Consider the following 18,532-nt stretch of genomic DNA (forward strand, 5'->3'; position numbering starts at 1 on the left):
AGCCATAATGCAGAGTGCTGAATATTACATGTAATGGTATATCTGCATGAGCAGATATGACCCTGTGCTGATCAGTCCTATTACTGCCAGTGCACCTCTGTTTGGTTTTTACTGCAGTTAGCGCCGGGACGCCTCTTCGCTTGGGCAGCTGTCGTGCTTTATAAAATCTTATAACATAACAAGTGTACAGGGACGCCATTTTAAAACCTCTGCTGGACACTAGTGAAAACAGTTCAACAACTATATGATGGCTTCAATGAAAATAAGGATGTTTGTTCCCCTGGAAAACCTACCAGCCTCTGGTGTCCTTGCTGACTAGTTTCTGCCAGCCTGCTACCCGAGACGTTGTTCTGAACTCCTAGGGTGAGAGCCTTTTGCTTTTAGGAGACCCAGAACAAAAGCCTGTCCTGGAAGAAGGTGTAACACCCACTCCCACAGGATGACCTTCCGATTAGCCTCCTTGGGCCGGCAAGCTTTAAAGAAGCTGCAGCCATTGGAATGCAAATCTGGCTCCTCTCACCCGGGCAGGCGGGAAAATTAGCTAGTCAGGTAGGGGTGCCACCTCCAGGTTAGTACCATCCCTAAGGCAAGGGGGGCACCATTTGTCAGAGGTAGCCATCTTTGTGATGGCATACTTAGGAATTCTAGGACAGGGTTATGCCCACTTCCCACAGGAAGTGGTCATATAGAGGACATAGTGACCCCAAGGGTCAGTAGCCCATTGGCTACTACCCTACACTCCCCTAACATGCCTACATTCAGTATTTAGGAAAGTCCCTTGCACCAGAGAAACAGATCCTGATGACCTTAGAAGAGAGAGGAGACTGAATAGCCACAAAAGCTGTGAAGAGAGAAGAAGCAGCTGAGCTGGTACCAACCTTTCCGGCCTGTCTGTTTCCCTCATCGAAACCGGCACCAAAATCGACGAATCCGGCAGCTGTGACTCGAGAAACTTGGGATTACTGCCTGCATTCAAAAGACTCAAGACCTCCTGTGAACAGTGGATCTGTTCTAAAGAATCTCCAAAAGAGAAAACTCTGAGGCCTCCAGAGCCAAAGCCACCACTGCACCCATTACCTCCGGCCAGAGTTGAAGTGTGCCACCGGTGCCAACAAAGTTCCCCAGAGCTAGAGCTCATTGTGGTTTCACCCCTTCTGGACACAATGATGTCTCCTGCAGCCTCTGCAAGCAGCCTTCCGTCAACCACAACTGCTCCTAATGAAAAACCCGATGCCTAAGGACACCCCTGAATCTGTCGTCCCTGGGCCTTGGAGAAGAGGACCAAAGTAGTCCCCCCCCCATCCCCAACCATTGCAATTCTCTTACAGTGACGGCCTTTCTTAGACCCAATTCGGCAAACAACCAGAACAGACGCATCAATGGCTGGATAGGTAGCGCACTCACACCTCTCCTATATATCAATCACTTAGAGCTGCTATCTGTTCATTTCGCGATTAAAGCATTCCTTCCTCATCTTATAGGCAAAACAGACAATGACTACCATGTATTATCTGCAAAAACCGGGAGGGACCAGATCTCTACAGCTGTCTCTCCCAGCACAAAACATCTGGAAGTATGCTCTCCAACGCAACATTCAGTTACTATCGGAGTAGATTGCAGTGGTGGACAGCGACTTGGCAGATCTCCTCAGCAGAACACGCCAACAAGTCCTCGAGAGGGAACTCAACACACAAGTCCTACACTCATTCTTCTAACAATGAACTCTACCGGACATAGACCTACTCACAACACCACAAAACGCAAAATGCTTAAACTTCGCTTCCAGGTTCTAACACCCACAGTCCAAGGGCAATGCAATATGGATCAATTGGTCAGGGATATTTACTTATGCTTTTCATCCTAACCCTTTGCTTCCATTTTTAATTCGCAAATTGAAGCAAAAATCACGGACACTAATCTTAGTTACACTCACATTGGCCAGACAACCATTGTTTTCAACACTGCTAGAATTATCAGTAGTCCCACATCAAGTACTACCCAACAGACCGGACCTCCTCACTCAGAACCAAGGAGCAGTAAGGCACCCGAACCCCTGGTAAGTAACATTCACTATATATATTTAGGCTTATCAGAGGGTAGTGTTCAGCATTTGTTAAACACACAGAGTCAATAAATGAGACACACACTCAAGAAGAAACTCAAGACCAAGATCCTTGAAAGAACTCTGAAAGTTTCCAGAAACGCAAGAGTTCGAGGCATGTGGGCTGCTGAATTCATATCTATAGCATAGATCGCCGCCTAGTGTTGGGTCCGGATGATTGCACATTGTTGTCCTGGAAGAGTCTTCGAAGTATCACGAGATAGGTGGCTCCTCCCCTGGACTACAGTGCGCATGGGTATCGACTCCATCCTCAGATTGTTTTTTTCCGCCATTGGGTTCGGATGTAATTTCGTTATCTCCAGTTCGGAATCAACATAAACTTTTTCGCGGCCAGTAGGCCCTTTTTCTACCGTCGGTATTGTTTGCGTTCGGTGCCCGGTTCTTTCCGACTCCGTTAAAGTCGGATATCCAGGGAGTCGAGTGACTCTTCGGTGATCGAGGCCCAGTCGACGCAGCAAGACTTCGACGGCACTATGAAACGTAGCCCGTTCAAGAACTGTCCCGTGTGTGGATCGAAGTATCCCCACATTGACGTCCACCCGGTGTGCAACAAGTGCCTGTCGCCGGACCACGATGAAGCCAGCTGTATGGATTGTTCCAGATTTCGTTCGAAGAAGACGATTCGGCTTCGGCGCGCGGCGCGCCTGGAGGCCCGGCAGTCGGCCCCGGCACCGGTGGACATCTTCGACGACGAAGAAGCAGACGAACACGAGGTTCGGATGCAGATTTCACCTCCAACGGTGGACATCGAATATGAATACGACGCGGATGTCGAAGGCCACGATGTAGAAGAAGTTGTCGACGAGGTAGGAGACGACAATGAGGCCTATGGGGCCATGGAAGATAGCTCAGAGGAAGAGCTATGCCCCGTTCGAACAATTACAAAGGCTCAGGTCGAGGGATCGCCACACGGCCTTACCCAAGACCTTATATCAGCATCCACGGCCCCGCCTTCTGGCTCGGCTACGGACACTTCGGCGGAGCCGCCATTGTCGAAAACGAAACCGAAAGTGAAACCATCGGTGTCGACAAAAACAAAAGTGGTTGAGGCGCCATCGAAACCGAAGACGTCTGCTCCCCCATCAACACCGTCGTCTTCCCAGGTGTCGGGGAAACCGAAGCCGAAGAAAGCCATCGACCCGGTCAAGTCGGGCGAAGGCATCGTGCCGAAAATGGTCAAGGTCGTCGAACCGAAGTCCAAGAAGGGCGTCGAGTCGGAGTCGGGCAAGGACGTCGAGCCGAAGTCCAAAAAGGGCATCGAGCCGCAGTCCAGCAAGAGCGTCGAGCCGAAGACTGGGGTTCCGAAGCCAGTAGTCCAGGCCGTCGACCCGAAACCGCCGTCGTCGACGGCTGCTGCCACTGACAGAGAGCGTAGCGCCCCGACGAAGGATGCTCCTACGCCTCGGACGGAGAAGCCCAAGTCCGCGACGCTCGAGGCTTCACCTGCTGGTGGTTCAGAAAAGGGGGTGGTGATGAACAAAGTGTCTGAATTAAGCAGACCACTCTTACCCAGTCCAAAGATCAGGGCTTGATCCATCACCGTTATTTAGCTCACTGCCCCATCCCAGCTCAGAACCTGGCTATATGCAAATTAGTCTGTCCCTGGCCCAGTGCATCATGGGAACAGGGCAGACCAAACTACCAAGCCAATTCTTCACCAGAAAGGAGACAAGCTTCCGGGGACCGGTTTCTGCCAATCCAGGCGTCGTCGGCCCGGCTTGCTTGAATCCTGATGGAGCAGTGAGCAAGGGACTCATGTCTGAGTATACCCTTCCACGCTTATGGTGGACAAAATGATTCAGAAAAGGGGGTGGTGATGAACAGAGTGTCTGAATTAAGCAGACCACTCTTACCCAGTCCAAAGATCAGGGCTTGATCCATCACCGTTATTTAGCTCACTGCCCCATCCCAGCTCAGAACCTGGCTATATGCAAATTAGTCTGTCCCTGGCCCAGTGCATCATGGGAACAGGGCAGACCAAACTACCAAGCCAATTCTTCACCAGAAAGGAGACAAGCTTCCGGGGACCGGTTTCTGCCATTCCAGGTGTCGTCGGCCCGGCTTGCTTGAATCCTGATGGAGCAGTGAGCAAGGGACTCATGTCTGAGTATACCCTTCCACGCTAGTGGTGGACAAAATGATTCAGAAAAGGTGGTGGTGATGAACAGAGTGTCTGAATTAAGCAGACCACTCTTACCCAGTCCAAAGATCAGGGCTTGATCCATCACCGTTATTTAGCTCACTGCCCCATCCCAGCTCAGAACCTGGCTATATGCAAATGAGTCTGTCCCTGGCCCAGTGCATCATGGGAACAGGGCAGACCAAACTACCAAGCCAATTCTTCACCAGAAAGGAGACAAGCTTCCGGGGACCGGTTTCTGCCAATCCAGGCGTCGTCGGCCCGGCTTGCTTGAATCCTGATGGAGCAGTGAGCAAGGGACTCATGTCTGAGTATACCCTTCCACGCTAATGGTGGACAAAATGATTCAGAAAAGGGGGTGGTGATGAACAGAGTGTCTGAATTAAGCAGACCACTCTTACCCAGTCCAAAGATCAGGGCTTGATCCATCACCGTTATTTAGCTCACTGCCCCATCCCAGCTCAGAACCTGGCTATATGCAAATTAGTCTGTCCCTGGCCCAGTGCATCATGGGAACAGGGCAGACCAAACTACCAAGCCAATTCTTCACCAGAAAGGAGACAAGCTTCCGGGGACCGGTTTCTGCCATTCCAGGCGTCGTCGGCCCGGCTTGCTTGAATCCTGATGGAGCAGTGAGCAAGGGACTCATGTCTGAGTATACCCTTCCACGCTAGTGGTGGACAAAATGATCCAGAAAAGGTGGTGGTGATGAACAGAGTGTCTGAATTAAGCAGACCACTCTTACCCAGTCCAAAGATCAGGGCTTGATCCATCACCGTTATTTAGCTCACTGCCCCATCCCAGCTCAGAACCTGGCTATATGCAAATGAGTCTGTCCCTGGCCCAGTGCATCATGGGAACAGGGCAGACCAAACTACCAAGCCAATTCTTCACCAGAAAGGAGACAAGCTTCCGGGGACCGGTTTCTGCCAATCCAGGCGTCGTCGGCCCGGCTTGCTTGAATCCTGATGGAGCAGTGAGCAAGGGACTCATGTCTGAGTATACCCTTCCACGCTAATGGTGGACAAAATGATTCAGAAAAGGGGGTGGTGATGAACAGAGTGTCTGAATTAAGCAGACCACTCTTACCCAGTGTGGACCGAGGTCGGCTGTCGGGTCGACGAAACCGTCAGCTTCCTTTACGAAGCAGGTCTCGAACTCCCTCAAACGCATCAGGGACAAGGCTTCAGCGGCGGAACCGAAAATACCTTCCACCCCGAAGTAATCTGTCCCGACGCCAATGTCTTCGACGCCAATCCTCTTCACGTTGCCACCGAAGGTAGCGCCAAAGGCCTTCGCACCTCGGTCGGTGCCCAAGGACTCTGCGGTGTCGAAGCCTACTCACTCGGCTGGGAGCTTGAAGCATCGACCACCCTTGCTGGAGGAGCAGTCGGAGCATTTCATCGATGCCGACACCGGAAAGCTTACGCTTTACAAAAGGAAAATCACGGCGTCGCAGCCTTTGGAGTCATACACCATTCCTCTAAAGCGCAAAAGGCCTGCTTCTGATTCACCAGTCTTGGTCGAACCAATAGTTCCTCAGACTCCAAGAATTGCAACACCCTCACCCAATTATTCAGATGGAGAGGATGCTGGGGTACAGGACGAGGAATACAACTTTCCTGCCAACACAGAGCCTGATGAGCAGCAGGACTCATGGGTGGGGGCAGGTGCCCCAGGGGATCAGCACACCGCCCTTGACCCTCAGGTGTACAACGTCAAGACTTCTCCCACTGAGGATTCTGCGGCATTTAATGCCTTAATTGAGAGGGCGGCTAAGAACCACGACGTTGAAATGCATGCTGACCCTGTTGAGGTGGACTTCCTCTTTGACACCTTCTCAACAGCTGAAAAGACTGTAAAGACTCTTCCCATGCTAAAGGGGGTCCTTAAGCATGCTGCCGACATTTTCAAGGAACCCACACGGTCAAGGGTAGTCAACCCTAGAATTGAGAAAAAATACAGACCGGCGCCTGGCGATCCTACCTACATCAAGGGCCAGTTGCCGTTGGACTCTCTGGTAGTTCCTAATGCCCGCAAGAGGGCGAACTCGCAGACCACTGGTGAAGCTCCTCCCCCAGACAAAGAGTCAAAAGTGCTGGAGGCATCAGGAAAGAGAGTTGCTGCTCAGGCGGCCAATATCTGGCGTATCTCTAACACGCAGGCACTCTTGGCTAGATACGACAGGGCACACTACGACACACTTTAGACCCTGTTGCAGCATCTTCCCGACCAATATAAACAGGCAGGGGAGATGCTTATCCAGGAAGGGAAGCTCATCTCCAACGCTTCCATTAAGTGTGCACTGGACGTTGCGGACACTGAGGCCAGGGCAATCAATACCAGTGTGATGCTCAGACGTCAGGCATGGCTCAGAATCTCCGGCTTTAAGCCGGAAATACAAACTACCATCCTTAACCAGCCGGTAAACCCTGACAGATTATTTGGTCCTGAGGTGGACACCACCCTAGAAAAAATAAAAAAGGATACCGAGACTGCTAAGTCCATGGGAGCTCTACAGTCCCAACAGTTTAGAGGGAGCACTTTTCGTCGCTCAGGCAATAGGGGTGTTACCAGGGGCCAGATGTCCCAGCAAACCCAATTTAATAAAGGTGGGGCGCAATCCTCTTACACCAAGCAGAGTAGAGGAGGTTACCGGGGCAACAGCGCCAAGGGCAGAGGCAGGGGCAACAACAACTCCCGTTCCTCCGCCTCCAACAAACAGTGACGCCCTGTCACTGCCCCCGACCATTCTACACCTGTGGGGGGGAGACTCCAGCAGTTCCTGCCAGTCTGGAAATCCATCACCACAGACAGGTGGGTCAGGAAACTTATCCAGTTCGGTTATTGTTTGGAGCTAACATCCACTCCACCCAACATACCACCAAGACACCGTCCTATGTCCACAGAGCATTTGCACTTATTGCAGCAGGAGGTACTTGTCATGCTGCAAAAGGGCGCAATAGAGCTTGTGCCAGTGGAGGAAGAAGGCACAGGGGTGTATTCCCTGTACTTCTTAATCCCAAAAAAGGACGGGTCCCTCAGACCTATTCTGGACCTCAGGCCCCTAAACCAGTACATTCTCTCAGAACACTTCCACATGCTAACACTGCAGCAGGTTCTTCCGTTGCTCAATCAGGGAGACTTCCTCGCAACCTTGGATCTCAAGGATGCTTACTTTCACATTCCACTCCATCCATCACACAGGAAATACCTCAGATTCACCATTCAGAATCGGCATTATCAATTCAAGGTCCTTCCTTTCGGAGTGACCACAGCCCTTAGAGTGTTCACGAAATGTCTGGCGACAGTGGCTGCGCACCTCAGGAGACAGAACGTCCATGTCTACCCGTATCTGGACGACTGGCTGGTTCAGGCAAAGTCAGCCCAGCAGTGCGCCAACGACATGTCCCACACCATTCACCTTCTTCACGGTCTGGGCTTCTCACTAAACTATCCGAAGCCGCACCTTCAGCCAGCCCATGTGCGGCAGTATCTGGGCGCGACGATAGATACTCTGGCGGCCACGGCTCAGCCAAATTCAGTGAGGATCGACAACATCCAGTCGCTAATCCAGAAGTTCAGACCGCAACACTCACTCCCAGCGAGAGTGTTCATGCAGTTGATAGGCATGATGGCCTCCTGCATCTTCATAGTCCCGCACGCAAGGCTACATATGCGTCCGCTCCAAGAATGCTTGGCACATCAGTGGACTCAGGCTCAAGGACAGTTGAACGACCTAGTGTTGGTGACCGGTCGGGCATACAACTCTCTGCATTGGTGGAATCCACACAACCTTTGCAAGGGCTGACCGTTCCAAGAGCCTGTGCCACAGATTATCCTGACGACGGACGCATCTCTCCAGGGATGGGGAGCTCAGGTGCTCCACTACACTGTGCAGGGTCTATGGACGATGCAGCAAAAGAAGATGCACATCAACTATCTAGAACTGATGGCAATCTTCATGGCACTGAAGTCCTTCAAAATACATCTGTGCAACAAGGTCGTGTTGATCCGGACGGACAACATGACGGCCATGTACTACATCCAAAAGCAGGGAGGTACACACTCTCCACAGTTGTCTCATCTGGCTCAGAGCATGTGGAAGTGGGCCATTCAGAGGAACATCTTCCTCATGGCGGAATACCTCCCGGGCAAGGACAATCAGATGGCGGATCTGCTCAGCAGGTACAGCCACCAGATGCACGAGTGGGAGTTACATCCATCAGTACTCCGCCCGTACTTCCAGCAGTGGGGTCATCCAGAGATAGACCTGTTTGCCACAAGGGAAAACGCAAAATGCCAAAGCTTTGCCGCCAGGTTCCCGCACCCACAGTCACAGGGCAATGCCATATGGATGAACTGGTCAGGCAGATTTGCGTACGCTTTTCCCCCAGCACCTCTCATACCGCTGGTGGCACGAAAGCTAAAGCAACACTCGATGACACTCATCCTGGTTGCTCCAACGTGGGCACGCCAACCATGGTACACCACGTTTCTAGAACTCTCCGTGGTACCGCATCAAAGGCTGCGCCTCACACCCAGGCTCTTGACGCAGAACCATGGCGACATTCAGCATCCAGATCCGCAACAGCTCAATCTGGCAATCTGGCTCCTGAGGTCTTAGAGTTTGGCTACCTTGATTTGCCTCCTGAATGCATGGACATCATCCGGGAGGCAAGAAAGCCCACCACTAGAGCCTGCTATGCAGCAAAATGGAAGCGGTTTGTCATTTACTGTACAGAACATCACATCAACCCGCTAGATGCATCCATTCCCAACATCATATGTTATTTGTTACATCTTTACAAATGCAATCTAGCATATGCTTCCATTCGGATACACTTATCCGCCATAGCGGCTTATCTCCAAAACAGGCAGCATCTCTCTGTTTTCAGGGTGCCTGCCATTAAAGCCTTCCTAGAAGGCCTGAAGCGGGTCATCCCTCCCAGGACCCCGCCAGCTCCTGTATGGAACCTCAATGTGGTCCTCACCAGGTTGATGGGCCCACCTTTTGAGCCTCTACATTCCTGTGAGATTCAGTTCTTAACATGGAAAGTGGTTTTTCTCATTGCCATTACGTCTCTGCGACGTGTTAGTGAGCTACAGGCGCTCACTGTACAAGAGCCATTCTTTCAAATTCACTCCAACAGGGTGGTGCTGCGCACTAACCCTAAATTTCTTCCTAAAGTGGTTTCGCAGTTTCATGTCAATCAGACCATTGAACTGCCCGCGTTCTTTCAGAACCCTGAGTCGGTAGCCGAAAGAATGCTCCACACTCTTGATGTCAAACGAGAGTTAATGTACTACATTGATAGGACCAAAGACTTTAAAAAAAGACACAACAGCTTTTTGTTGCATTTTCAGCCCAGCACAAAGGCAACCCCATTTCCAAAGCAGGGATAGCCAGGTGGATCGTTAAGTGTATTCAGATTTGCTACCACAAGGCTAAGCGCACTTTAACAGTCCCCCCCCAGAGCCCACTCCACCCGCAAGTTGGGGGCCTCCATGGCGTTCCTGGGTAATATTCCTTTGGAAGATATTTGTAGTGCAGCCACATGGTCTACACCACATACATTTACTAAACATTACTGTGTAGATGTGCACTCAAAACAGCAGGCAGCTGTAGGACAGGCTGTTCTTAAGACACTTTTTCAGACTTCTGCAGCTGGCACAGGCGGCCGCCGTTAATGGAGGGACTGCTATGTATTCTATGCTATAGATATGAATTCAGCAGCCCACATGCCTCGAACTGAATATGCTACTTACCAGTATGCATCTGTTCTTGGCATGTAGGGCTGCTGACATTCATATCGCCCGCCCTCCTCCCCGGCGCCTGTAGCGGCTGCAGACTTTCTTACATTTACTCTTCGCATGGCCATCGCTTACACTGTTACACTCCATCTTTGCCACAATGGCTAAAAACAATCTGAGGATGGAGTCGATGCCCATGCGCACTGTAGTCCAGGGGAGGAGCCACCTATCTCGTGATACTTCGAAGACTCTTCCAGGACAACAATGTGCAATCATCAGGACCCAACACTAGGCGGCGATCTATGCTATAGATATGAATGTCAGCAGCCCTACATGCCAAGAACAGATGCATACTGGTAAGTAGCATATTCATTCAAACTCATTAACGATTATGTCCTTCACAGGTCATACTTAACCATGGAGCGTATCCAGAGGTACTTCCAGATGGCTGACGCAGCTTGTCCCAGTGAGGGGAACAGGGAGCACACTTTCTACATATGTTCTGGACCTGCCCCACACTTGGCGTCTTTTGGGGCGAGATCACAACCACGATGGCAACAGCTATAGGCAGAGAGGTCCCTACCTCTCCAGGCTCCTGTCTCCTGGAATGCTTCCCGTGCACTGTTAGAAATAGGATCGCAAACAAATTTCAAGACCGGGCCTTTATCTTTGCCAAAGCACCAAAGGGAGCATGGAGGAGGGAGATGGAGAAGTGGGTGGGCTGCAAGAGTAGACTGATCTTGAGGGAAGCCAGACGAAGAGTGGGCACTGTTGACACAGCCCGAGCATGGGACACACTGGTGGATAGCTTTACAACCCTGACTGACACTCCCATCACATCACCGCGAGGTCATAAGCTACAAACCCCCAGAGAAACCCCTCAAACAACTAAGGCTACTCTAAGACACTACTGAAACCTAGAGGGAACCTGTTGCTGTTGGAGAGCTCTTTGACCCACCCGTCACCTCCCACCAGGCAACAACACACCAAAATAAACATGCAAAATATAATGCATACAAGTCTAAGTACGGGCTCAAGGAGATAGGGGGGCTGGGATTGTTATGTCAACAGGGGGCAGCCGTAAATGAATATCTTTAATTGCTGAGTTTAAAAGCTTGCTTAACATGTAGAGCACAAATATCACAATAGTTTGAATTGGGCAAAAACCCCATAAAGTTTTAATAAAAAAAATATTTTCGAGGCATGTGAGCTGTAGATAAAATGATTTGCATACTCCTGCCATCTAGTGTTGGGGCCGGATGTTTGCAAGTTGTTTTCCTTCAAAGAAGTCTTTCCAGTCACGAGGTAAGGTGACTTCTCCTTTCGGTGATAGTACGCACGGGCATTGACTCCATTGTAAGATTGGTTTTTTCGCCATTGGGTTCTGACGTGTGTTGCTGTGCTCCGGTTCGAAACCTTTCTTCGGGTTCCCCTTGGTGCGCCATCCACTCTACTCGTGTTGATATTGTTTCAAACGAGTATCCCACTTCCCCGCGTATTGTATTGGTTGAGGAAAATCTCCATTTCAATCTGAAAATTCTGGTAAGGCCGTTGAGCCTAACCGCGTAGGTCCACCTTGCAGTCGATGGAACGGGCCCTATTCAAATTCTATCCTTGGTGCCACATGAAGTATCCACGCACTGACTCACACGAAGTGTGCAACTTGTGCTTATTTCCGGAGCCCAACAAATAGGACTGCGACGCCTGCAGATCTTTTCAGTCTAAGAAAACGCTCTGCGATCGTCCGGCTCAACGTCATCAAATGCAAAGCCAAAACATCGAATACACGCCAGACATATTTGGTTATGGATCCGAGCAAGAGAAATCGATCCACAAGGGGCAGAAGAAGAACAGGCAGAACTTGTATCCATTCTGGCATCGGACTCCGAGATGGAAGACGACATACCGCAAGATCAACATCCCTTGAGTACCGAACACCCCTTGCCACAAAATCAAACTCAGACCAAGCAAAAGGCTTCTGTTCCACCCTGTCTTTGGGTCATGGTCAGCACCGATAATATGTTTCTGACGTCCCACCATCCGGCTCAGCTCTGAAACACGGCGTTAAGCCTTCCGGCTTGGGATCGAGTCTTCCAAAGTCAGGCACCGAGCCGAAACCTTCAGGCCCGAAGCCGAAAAACTCCTTCAGAGCCGAAACCCTTGACACCGAAATAAAAGACGGCTTCGGAACCGACATCTTCCGTGCCGAAAAGTCATTCCACCCCGGCACCGAAGTCCTCGACCGAAAAAAAACGAAAAATGTTCCTCCAAAGCTGCTGGATCCGATTTTCTACGTTCCACCACCTAAATTGGATCCAAAACAAAAAGAACTTTATATTAATCACGATACAGGACATGTTCTTACTAAACGGCCTCAGAAGCGCAAGACTAAGTCAGAGGACACACATTATTACATTACTTTGAAGAGGAAGAATGTTGGTATTAATCCCTTTCCTCTTACACCACATTCCACTACACCACCTTCCCCACCATTAGAACATTTACTTATTACACCAACTAACTCTCCACCACCAAAACCTGATGATGATGATGATGATGATGATGATGATGATGGAGATGGAGATGATGGAGATGATGGGGATAATATTTTACCAGTAGATCCCTGGAAAGACTACAACACTGATTCACCCACATATAATGACCAAGAACTTTACCCTGCAAAGCCCTCCCCTCGTGACAACAATGTAGGATGTTCAGAATTACATGATAGAGCTGCAGAATATCATAGGGTACAATTACACAAGGAATCCCTAGAAGAAGATTTCTTAATTGAAACGCTCAGTAACACACAAAGGTCTAGTCATCTCCCTATGCTCAAGACTTTTTTTTTCTTTTCTTCAAAGGCATGATGAGACATGCTGATGATCTATTCAAAGACCCTGTTCATGCTTGTATTCTCACCCCCAGAATAGACCAGAAATATAAGCCTGCCCCGTCTGATCCAGCTTTTATTAAAGGACCATGACCACTAGACGTTTTGGTCGTCTCTAATGCCCGTAAACGGGCCAATTCACAAACTTCGGGAGATGTACATACCCCCCCCCCCCCTCCCCCTCCAGATAAAGTGTCACAATTGTGAGACGTCTCTGGCGAAAGAGTAGCCACCCAAGCAGCAAATCATTAACGCCTTGCCAACACACAGGCCCTACTAGCCAGGTATGATAGCGCACACAGGAACTAAATGGAGTAATTACTCCAATAACTCCCAGATGAACACAAGGCTAAAGCTCAAGGTTTAGTGCAAGAAGGAAAGCTCATCTCCAATTCCTCTAATAGGTGTGCTTTAGATGCTGCTGACACCGCAGATAGAGCGATCAACACTAGATCAACACTAGTGTGTCACTGAGGAGGCACGCATGGTTGAGGTTTTCTGGTTTTAAACCTGAAGTCCAACAATCCATTTTAAATATTCTTTTTGACAAAGAGCATCTCTTCGGACCCGAAGTAGATAAGTCATTGGAGAAAATGAAGAAAGATACAGAAGTGGCTAAGTCAATGGGAGCCCTCCAGTCGCCTTCTAATCGTGGCTCCTTTCGTCGCTCCTTCTATTGTGGGAGGGTCAAAGACCACGTCTTCAGACAAATTACCTCCTCCCTGCTATTCAACCCCCAAATGCTCCTCCCCACCTTAATTGGTTCAAACCGAAGACAATGTGCACTCTATGAGGTTATCTCAGGACTCACGGACTACCTCTATGCTACTCAGCAACTTGGACTTTCGATCCTATATGTAGAATCCTGCTTTATTGTATCAACCCCCAGACAACGTGCACTCTATGAGGTTATCTCAGGACTCATGTACTACCTCAATGCTGCTCAGCACTCTTGGACTGCCAGACATATATGTAGAATATTGCTTATTGTATGAATCTTGCTAAAAACTGTTGTGAAGCGCTCCGATACCCTCGGGTCAGCCTAGCACTATATAAAACTACTTAATAATAATACTGCTGCCTCGTACAAAAGCAACAATCAATCCTCAAGAGTCTTCTTTAGAGGAGAATACAGAGGTAACAATGGCAAAGGTAGGGGCCGAGGTTCCACACCACGTAATTCCCCCTCCCCTAACAAGCAGTGACTTGCCTACTCTCCCCCCCACCCCCATCATTTAACACCTGTCGGGGGACGTCTTCTACAATTCCTCCCCATTTGGCAATCCATAACCACAGACAAATGGGTGTTAGGAATTATCCAGCATGTTTATTGCCTGGAGCTTACCAACAATCCTCCAAACATTCCACCCCGCTCTCACAAAATGTCATCAGACATTTACACCTGCTCAAACAGGAAGTCCAATCTCTCTTGCTAAAAGGAGCCATAGATCCTGTACAGGTGCAATATCAAGGGTCAGGCGTGTACTCCCTGTATTTTCTAATTCCCAAAAAGGATGGCTCCTTGAGACCTATTCTGGACCTCCGAGAGCTAAATCACTACATACTGTCAGAGCATTTCCACATGGTAACACTTCAACAAGTGTTCACACTTCTACAGCCGGGCGACTTTAGGTCTACTCTAGATTTAGAAGACAAATATTTCAACATTCTAATTCATCCCACTCATCGCAAATACCTTAGATTCATGATAGTGGATCATCATTACCAATTAAAAGTACTACAGTTTGGAGTCCCCACTGCTCCCAGGATATTTACCAAATGCCTGACAGTAGTCGCAGCGCATCTGAGAAGACAGCACATCCATGACCTCCCATACCTGGACAACTGGCTCACCAAAGCCAGCACTTAACAAAAGTGTCTCCAACCCACTCAAGCCACGATTCACTTTTTGCACCAACTAGGGTTTACAGTGAATGCGTTGAAGTCTCATCTACAGCCTTCCAACGCACAAACCTATCTCGGAGCTACCATAGACACTCAAAAAGCTCTAGCCTCTCACAAAGGCAGGCAGAATTCTCAGTATTCAGTCCCTTCTCACTCATTTTCAGCCCAAACAATCATTACCAGCAAGAGTATTCATGCAACATATAGGAATGATGACATCTTGCATCGTAATTGGTCTCCACGCAAGACTTCACATTCTTCCCCTTCAAGACTGCTTAGCAAGTCAGTGGTATCAGTCGCAGGGTCAGTTGACCGATCTAGTGTTGATAGATGGCCGCACCCATCGCTCTCTGCAGTGGTGGAACCCACAAAATGTATCCAAAGGGTAGCCTTTAATCGACCCTGTTCCACAGACCGTGCTAACAGCAGACGCATCGCTCACTGGTTGGGGTGCTCACCTATAAAATCACACAATCCAAGGATTGTGGAGTCTAAAATACAAGAGTCTCCATATAAATCACTTAGAGCTACTAGCAGTGTTTCTAGCACTCATAGCTTTTCAAATTGACCTCATAGGCAAAGCTGTCCTAGTCCGCACAGACAACATGACAGCTATGTATTATATACAGAAAAAGGGGGGACACACTCTCTCCAACTGTCACGCCTAGCACAAGCCATTTGGAAATGGGCTATACACCACAAAATGTATCTCCTGGCAGAACATCTTCCAGGAGTAAACCATCAGATTGCAGACCTTCTGAGCAGACCGAGATGGCAAATCCACTAGTGGGAACTTAATCCCCAAATGCTCCTCCCCTACTTTCAGGAATTGGGATTTCCTCACATAGACCAGTTCACCACAGCTCAAACCGCAAAATGCCCAAGCTTTGCCTCCAGGTTTCCACAGCCGCTTTCCAAAGGCAATACCCTATGGATGAACTGGTCAGGGATATTTGCCTATGCTTTTCCGCCTCTCCCACTCATTCCTTTGGTAGTTCGGAATCTCAGATAAACATCCCTCAAACTGATTCTCATAGCCTCCACATGGGCATGTCAACCTTGGGTCACCACCCTCTTGGAGCTCTGAGTAGTTCCTCACCAAAAGCTGCATCTCAACTCCAGTCTCCTTACTCGGCCATGGAGAAATCAGACATCCAAATCCCAAAGAACTCAAGCTGGCGATTTGACTCCTGAAGTCATAGAGTTTGGTTTTTTACAATTACCACCAGGCTGTATGAATATCCTAAAAGAGGTTAGAAAACCTACTGCCAGGGCATGTTATCCAGCAAAATGGAAACAGTTTGTTATCTATTGCAACAATAACAATATCAATCCTCTTGATGCTTTGTGCAAAACATCATCTGTTATCTGTTACATTTACAGCAATCTGGACTAGCCTATACATCCATTTGCTTACATCTAGCAGCAGTAGCTGCATACTTACAAAACAGACAACACTTATCTCTATTCAGAGTACCATTGATTAAAGCCTCTATGGAAGGATTGAAAAGGGTGATACCACCAAGAGTCCTACCTGCACCAGGATGGAACATAAATATAGTCCTTACAAAGCTAATGGGTCCACCATTTGAACCAATGCACAGGTGACAGTTACAATTCCTCTCATGGAAGGTTGCTTTCCTCATCGCAATCCCTTCACTAAGGAGAGTTGGTGATCTCCATGCATTAACTATACAATAACCTTTCTTTCAGCTTCACAAAGATTACTCCTTAGTTTCTTCCTAAAGTAGTTTCTGCTTTTCATATCAATCAATCAGTTGAGTTACCTGTGTTCTTTCCTCAACCTGATTCTATAGCAGAGCGAGCTCTACACACACTAGATGTCAGAAGAGCTCTACTATATTATGTGGAAAGAACAAAAGAATTTCGCACTGAGCAGCTTTTTGTTGCTTTTTCGTCACTACACAAAGGCAATCCCATATCTAAATCAGGCATTGCAAGATGGATCGTGAAATGTATCCAAACACTTTATATGAAAGCTAAAATAACTTTGATAATACCCCCTAGAGCGCATTCTAATCACAAAATAGGGACTACTATGGCCTTCTTAGGGAATATTCCCCTAGCTGACATCTGTAAGGCAGCAACGTGGTCTTCACCACACACGTTTACCAAGCACTATTGTGTAGATGTATTAGTGATGCAACAAGCTAATGTAGGCCAGGCAGTACTTTAAACACTTTTTCAAATAACTGCAATGGCTACAGATTAGCCACTGCATTGGGAGTATACTGCTGTATAGTTTATGCAAAGCATGTGATCTACAGCTTTCATGCCTCAAACGTATAATGTTACTTATACAGTAATTATCTGTTCTTGGCATGTAGAGCTGTGGATTCACATGCGCCCACTTGCCTCCCCGGGTACCTATAGTCGGTGCAGTTTCTTACTTTACATACATACGCATGGACATCTCTAGTCTACACTTACTAACTCCATTCTCACCCTCTGCGAGAAAACAATCAACAATGGAGTCAATGCCCATGCGCACTATCACTGAAAGGAGTCACCTTACCTCGTGACTGGAAAGACCTCTTCGGGAAAAAAACAACTTGCAAACATCCAGACCTAACACTAGATGGCAGGAGAATGCAAAGCATGTGAATTTACAGCATAATTGGGTAAGTAATGTTCAAAGCATGTGGGCTGCTGAATTCATATCTTCGCATAGATCGCCGCCTAGTGTTGGGTCCGGATGATTGCACCTTGTTGTCTTGGAAGAGTCTTCGAAGTATCACGAAATAGGTGACTCCTCCCTTGGACTAAAGTGCGCATGGGCATCCACTCCATCCTTAGATTGTTTTTTTTCCGCCATTGGGTTCGGATGTTATTTCCTATACTCCAACTTCGGAACCGAAACTAACTACTTTCTAAGGCCAAAAGGCCTTCGAACTCAACGGTATTGTTTTCGCTCGGTACCCCTCGACTCCATTAAACTTTTCATCTTGATCCGGTCGTCGACGCGGGCCATTGGGCCTTATCGACGCCACGTGCGACTTTCGTCGATGGAAAGGAGTCCATTTAAAAGGTGCCCACAATGCCACTCCAAATTCCCGCATACTGACAAGCACACAGTATGCAACAAGTGTTTGTCACCTGAACACAAAGAAGAAAATTGCCCAGCGTGTGCCCAATTCCGATCCAAGAAAACCATTAGGAATCGACGGGCTGCCAGGCAAGAGATGCAGAAGTCGGCACTGGAACCGGAGAATATCTTCAAGGATGAACAAGATCTCCCCGAAGCCGCGACTCTGATCTAGGGATCGTCACCGTTGAGGACCAATCGGACTCCGATGACCAGATCACACCGGGGCAAACTGTGAGTACTCAGCCCCCCACTCCACTCAGCCCAAAAACGAAGGCTCCGGTCAAAGCATCGCCGAAAGGCCTTAGCCAAGATCGAGATATTTCCTCGGAGACCCCACCTCTCAGCTCAGCTCCGAAGCCTAAACACACGCCTTCCGGTAGCCCAGGCCCGAAGAAAGACATCGAGCCAAAAAGAGCTTTCCAGCCAAAGGTCGTCCAACCGAAAAAGCTGGTCGACCCGAAAAGCGCAGAACAAAAGAGGGTGGTGCACCCAAAGGTCATCGACCCGAAGACGAAGGCCGTCGATCCGAAGGGCGTACACCCAAAGAAGGTCGTCGAGCTCAAGAAGCCCTCGGCACCAAAAAACTCGGAACCGAAGAGCGTAGTCGAG

At 48.8% G+C, this 18,532-nt stretch overlaps 1 protein-coding gene across 8 annotated transcripts in view; it reads left to right on the forward strand.

Moving 5' to 3' along the window:
* PLA2G6 (phospholipase A2 group VI) overlaps positions 1–18,532 on the forward strand; it is a 593,695-nt gene that overhangs the window by 523,062 nt on the left and 52,101 nt on the right. The gene's annotated exons all lie outside the window — the stretch shown is intronic.

This window comes from Lissotriton helveticus, chromosome 1_1 (assembly GCF_964261635.1).
Source record: "Lissotriton helveticus chromosome 1_1, aLisHel1.1, whole genome shotgun sequence".
Classification (NCBI taxonomy): domain Eukaryota; kingdom Metazoa; phylum Chordata; class Amphibia; order Caudata; family Salamandridae; genus Lissotriton; species Lissotriton helveticus.